The sequence below is a fragment of the Pterocles gutturalis genome, unplaced genomic scaffold, assembly GCF_000699245.1.
Source record: "Pterocles gutturalis isolate BGI_N339 unplaced genomic scaffold, ASM69924v1 scaffold55, whole genome shotgun sequence".
Taxonomy (NCBI): Eukaryota; Metazoa; Chordata; class Aves; order Pterocliformes; family Pteroclidae; genus Pterocles; species Pterocles gutturalis.
Window position 1 is genome coordinate 24,859 of NW_010145401.1, and position 5,802 is coordinate 30,660.

Genomic DNA, 5,802 nt, shown 5'->3' on the forward strand with positions numbered 1-5,802 from the left:
GTGTAACACATTTTATCCGTTATTAAGCACCATGAAATTGAAGGCATGAGAGGCCAGATCATTGTTTAGAGTAAACTGTCATAGCTCCGACAAACTATATTGTTCAGGATGTGGTCATTGATGTCCAAGAAACTGCAATGATTTATATTTAGTGAGAATCAAGTCCTCTTTGCTTCAGGAAACTGAATCTGTATTTTGCTCTTTGCTGAAATGGTTTTAGTTGTTTGCTTGAAAAAACAATCTTCCCATATTATTAGGTAGAGGTTTGCTGGATTATACTTACTGTCATGTGGCATTTTTTTTCCAGGCCTTGAAAATGCAAAAAGTACTGTCAGAAGATTCATTACTTCTTAAATTTACATTATTCCATTGATAGCCACATAGCCTCTAGTCTGAAGCAAATAATTACTGTGTTGGGCAATAATGATCAATGTCTTAAGTTTCACAGATAAAAATACTTTGTGGAGAATTGTTGTACTAAGCTCATGTATTATTGCTTTGTAAATTTCCTTTGAAGAGTAATTATTGACATATTTGCAAAGTAGGTGGAGAATGGAAGCTCACTGCAAGGCAAGCCACTTAGCTATTGATAGAGAAGATGCAACCAACTATTAGATACTGTCTCCAGGGTCCATGCTTTTCTCAGAGCCCTCTGAAATTAATAGCCCACTTTCTTTTGACTTGCTGGACTGGAGACCAGCTCCATCACAACTGACAGAAATTCCTCAAATGCAACCACAAATGGCTTGCTCTAAGAAACAGAATGTTGAATCCCCCCTGCCAGGTTTTATGAGTTATCTTAATAGCCTTGATGAAAATCACTTAACTTTTATGGGTTAAGTGGGTAAAGATCTTTTGGTGTTAAGTAAACTTTGTGATATTTTTTGTCAGGCCAATAGCTTCAGAAGTGTTTTCAGCTGCTGAGTTAGAAGTTGATGCTGGTGCATTGGAGATTGAGACTAAAATACACAAGTGAAATGCATCCTGATTAGAGGAAAAGAGGAGCTTGTTATTACTTTTAAAAAACATATATTGCCATACAAAGCATTATTTTGCATTTTTACAGCTGCCATAGATCAGGTCTCACAAATTAGTCAATATGTATGAGGAAAAGCAAGGGAGGCTGCTGCAAGTGAGAATGTTAATGACATAATAGTGGCAGTCTGTCCTTTAAGACTGTCCTTCGCCACTGCACAGTGCTAAGTTTTTCCTTACTGGAATAAATATCTACAGATCCATTTTGAAACTAAAGTTCATATTTGTTATTTATGAATATCAAAGTTCTAGTGACCCTTTTTTGCAACAAAATGATGGAGTCCTTAATCAACACTAGTCTGAACAACTGTGTTATACCTATTTAACGTGTCTCAGTATTTTCAGCCAAATAGGACAGTTACCATCATTTCCAGATGCAGACTGTTTTATGGTGTTGCTACGGAGCCATTTGTTCTGAAAATGGGGCAGTGTTTCTTTCCAGTTGTGACTGAAGTTGATATGCATTAGGAATTTATGTTAAAGAGTACTAAGTCCCATAACTTTAACTAAAGCCCTGGAGAATTTCATTACCAAGCACTCCCAAAAAATCTCACTAATACTTGATAACATCAAGGTCACAGATCAAATCTAAACCCTTGATGTACCTGATGATCTGTAGAGGATATTCATATTATCCCCTGCTGTATATTATGAACTATCTTATTCACCTGAAAAACATTGTTTCTTTTATAAAAACATTAACCACTGCAACATCATAGAACCTTTGTACATGAAAAGCTAACAAGCTGGGAATACTTCTTTAACTTCTTTACACACTCCATTTCTTAGCATTTTCTAGGTGGTTTTAGAGTTTTATTTTGGTTGTATTTCAAAAGAAAATTTCCCTGAGACAACCAGAAAGAAATGCTGATTCACTTTCTGTTCTGTGGGCAGTTAATAAAAGACAACAAGACGAAATACTTTGATGGTGGAACTGTCACCAGTTGCTCAGAACCCCTTAATTGAATGAAGATTTGAAAATGAGACAGGACCCATTAAAGCTAAACCCTAAGGGGTCTCACTTTGCAGAAAAAAATGGACTCTGAAATCATCTTCCACTACTAATAGTCAAGATGGTATATGTGCATTTCAGTCAAGGATCACAGATTATTTCTAAATGCTGTGAGCACTAATGTTTTGAATATGCAGAAAGATTTACTGCTATGTCACAGACATCCCTTAAAACTTCATCACATTATCTCCTCACTGGAAGGCTCTGTGATAAATTTTGAAGAAAATGACTGAGCAAAGAACTCAAGAGGACCAAACAAGCATGTAGGGCAAATATGTGTCTAATGAGGACACAGATATATAACTTCAGACAATGTTGAGCTATTTACTGAATTAAATATTCCTAAAAAGGGTGATTACCGTTAGTGCATTTTCAGTTTTTCAGAGTAAGTTGATCTTTTTTGGTAATAATCTTTTTGTCGTTGATTTTGTCTCAGTTGTAAATGAGAAGACATTTAGCTATGGTTTGTTGATTGTATCTATGTGCATTTTTTGAATGAACTTGTTGATAAGCTTGTGATAGATTTTGGAAGAAAAAAATCCCCTTTTTAAAGATCATTGTATTATCATAGAATCATAGAATCGTAGAATTTTTTGTGTTGGAAGGGAACAGATTATCTAGTTCCAACTCCCCCGACATGGGCAGGGACACCTTCCACTTGAGCAGGTTGCTCAAAGCCTCATCCAGCCTGGCCTTGAACATCTCCAAAGAGCTGGGCCTGAAGCCCCAAAGAGCTATAAACAAATAGTTACTGGCTAAAAACACAGACCTTCACCCTACACCTATCTAACTGGTTTGTCTCAGTCTTTGGTACTGTTGCACAAACATATTAATGAGGTTATAATACATATTTTTCATAACTGACTGCTAAATAACATTTTGTGTAAGAAACTAGTTCACAACATAACGGTTATCATAAGGTTTTTAAAGCAGCAGCCTTCATAGTTCACCTTTTACGACTTAAGAACAATGACCTACTTTCTCTAGTAATCGTTTGCTTTTTTGACAGCACCCATGAATCCTGTTGCATATTGGTACAGACACAAATTTTTGTATACACCATCTGAACTGAGTACAAAGAAAGATGTATTTACATGTAACTTAAATAAAAAAGCAAAGTGTATTCTAAATTTTCAAGACAACATGAGAAGGATGTTGGCTGCAGCCATTTTAGTCAAGGGAAAAACAGTTTGGCATGAAGGATGTTATATGTTACCTACATAAGGAAGTAATTTAAATGAATAAAATTATTTAGTTTTTATGGAATATAAAATATATAGAGAGCACAGGTAGTGTTCTCCTCAATCCCCTCAGTGGCAGGGCTGAATACTGAAAGGATCAGGAAAACACACCTGATCAACACCTGGCTCAGAGGCTGGTGCCAGAGGTGCAATTTTGGTTGTTTTGATCCTGGAGAGGCTTATGTGGCATCAGGCCTGCTAGTGACAGATGGAGTTCACCTGTCTCATAGAGGGGTAAGGATTCTCGCTCGTAAGCTGGCTGGGCTCATCGAGAGGGCTTTAAACTAGGTTCAAAGGGGGAAGGGGGAATTACCAGGCCCATTACAGACAAGCCCAGGGGTGGCACACTGAGGGTAAGAGTGGATTCAACAGCTCAGCTCAAGTGCTTCTACACTAATGCACGCAGTATGAGCAACAAGCAGAGGAGCTGGAGGCCACTGTGCAGCAGAAGAGCTGTGACCTAGTGGCCATCACAGAAACATGGTGGGACGAGTCTCATAGCTGGACCGCTGCAATGGATGGCTATAAGCTCTTCAGAAGGGATAGGCAAGGAAGGAGAGGAGGTGGGGTGGCTCTATATGTTAGGGAGTGTTTTGATTACACAGAAATCAAGGACTGTGATGATAAGTTTGAGTTCCTGTGGGTAAGAATGAGGGGAAGGGCTAATGAGGCTGATATCCTGCTGGGAGTGTGTTATAGGCCACCCTCCCAGCAGGAGGAAGCAGATGAGGCATTCTATAAGCAGCTGGCAGGAGTCTCGCCATCACTTCCCCTTGTTCTTGTGCAAGACTTCAACTTGCCAGACATGTGCTGGAAATACAACACAGTGGAGAGGAAGCAGTCTCAGAGGTTCTTGGAGTGAGGGGAAGGTAACTTCCTGACACAGCTGGTAAGTGAGCCTACCAGAGGAGGAGCCTCGCTTGACCTGCTGTTCACAAACAGAGAAGGACTGGTGGGAGATGTGGTGGTTGGAGGCTGTCTCAGGCTTAGTGACCATGAAATGATAGAGTTCTCGATCCTTGGTGAAGTAAGGAGAGGTGCCAGTAAAACCACTAACATGGACTTCCGAAGGGCAGACTTTAGGCTGTTTAGGATGCTGGTTGGGGGAGTCCCTTGGAAGTCAGTCCTGAAGGGCAAGGGGGCCCAGGAAGGCTGGAAAGAGGGAGGTCTTAAAAGCACAGGAGCAGGCAGTCCCCATCTTCAGGAAGACAAAGTGCCAGCCTGGCAAAACAGGGAACTCTTCCTGGAACTTGAGGAAAAAAGGAGAGACTACCATCTCTGGAAGAAGGGTCAGGCAACCCAGAAAGAGTTCAGGGATTTTGCCAGGTCATGCAGAGTTAGAATTAGAAAGGCAAAAGTCCAACTGGAACTCAACCTGGCTGCAGTCCTAAGAGATAATAAAAAATGTTTCTACAAATACATCAAAAACAAAAGGAGATCTTTGGAGAATCTCCGTCCCTTTTTGGATGCAGGAGGGAACATTATCACCAAGGACGAGGAAAAGGCTGAGGAGCTTAATGCTTTCTTTGCCTCAGTCTTCAGTAGTCAGACCAGTTATCCTCAGGGTATTCAACTCCCTGAGCTGGTAACAGGGACAAAGAGCAGAATAACCTTCTCACAAGGAGGAAGCAGTTAATGACCTGCTACGCCACCTGGACACACACAAGTCCATGGGGAAGCTGGGATCCACCTGAGATTACTGAGAGAGCTGGCAGGGGAACTTGACAAGCCACTCTCCATCATTTATCAACAGTCCTGGTTAACAGGGGAGGTCCCAGAAGACTGGAAACTTGCCAATATGACACCCATCTGCAAGAATGGCCCTAAGGAGGACCTGGGGAACTACAGGCCTGTCAGCCTGACCTCAGTACTGGGCAAGATTATGGAACGGCTCATCTTGAGTGTGCTCACAGGGCATGTACGGGACAACCAGGGGATCATGCCCAGACAGCATGGGATCATGAAAGGAAGGTCGTGCTTGACCAGCCAGATCTCCTTCTATGACCAGGTGATCCACCTAGTGCATGAGAGAAAGGCTGTGGATGTCGTCTACTTGGACTTCAACAAGGCATTTGACACCATGCCCCACAGCATTCTCCTAGAAAAGCTAGTGGCTTATGGCTTAGACAGGAATACCCTTTGCTGGATAAAAAACTGGCTGGATGGCCAAGCCCAGAGAGTTGTGGTGAACGGAGTTAAGTCCAGGTGGAGGCCGGCCACCAGGGATTGGTTTTGGGGCCTGTCCTGTTTAACATCTTTATCAATGACCTGGATGAGGGGATTGAGTGCTCCCTCAGTAAGTTTGCTGATGACACCAAACTGAGTGGGTGTGTTGTGTGTCGATCTCCTTGAGGGCAGGGAGGCTCTGCAGAGGGATCTGGACAGGCTGGACCAATGTGCTGTGGCCAATTGTATGAGGTTCAATAAAGCCAAGTGCTGGGTCCTCCACTTTGGTCACAACGACCACCTGCAGTGCTACAGGCTCGGGGGTTAGTGGCTGGAAAGCTGCCCAGC

General features: G+C 42.0%; 1 pseudogene; it reads left to right on the forward strand.

Annotated features, from left to right (window-relative positions):
- The first annotated feature begins 4,093 nt into the window (after positions 1–4,093).
- LOC104470419 lies at positions 4,094–5,782 on the forward strand (annotated as a pseudogene).
- Positions 5,783–5,802: the final 20 nt, after the last annotated feature.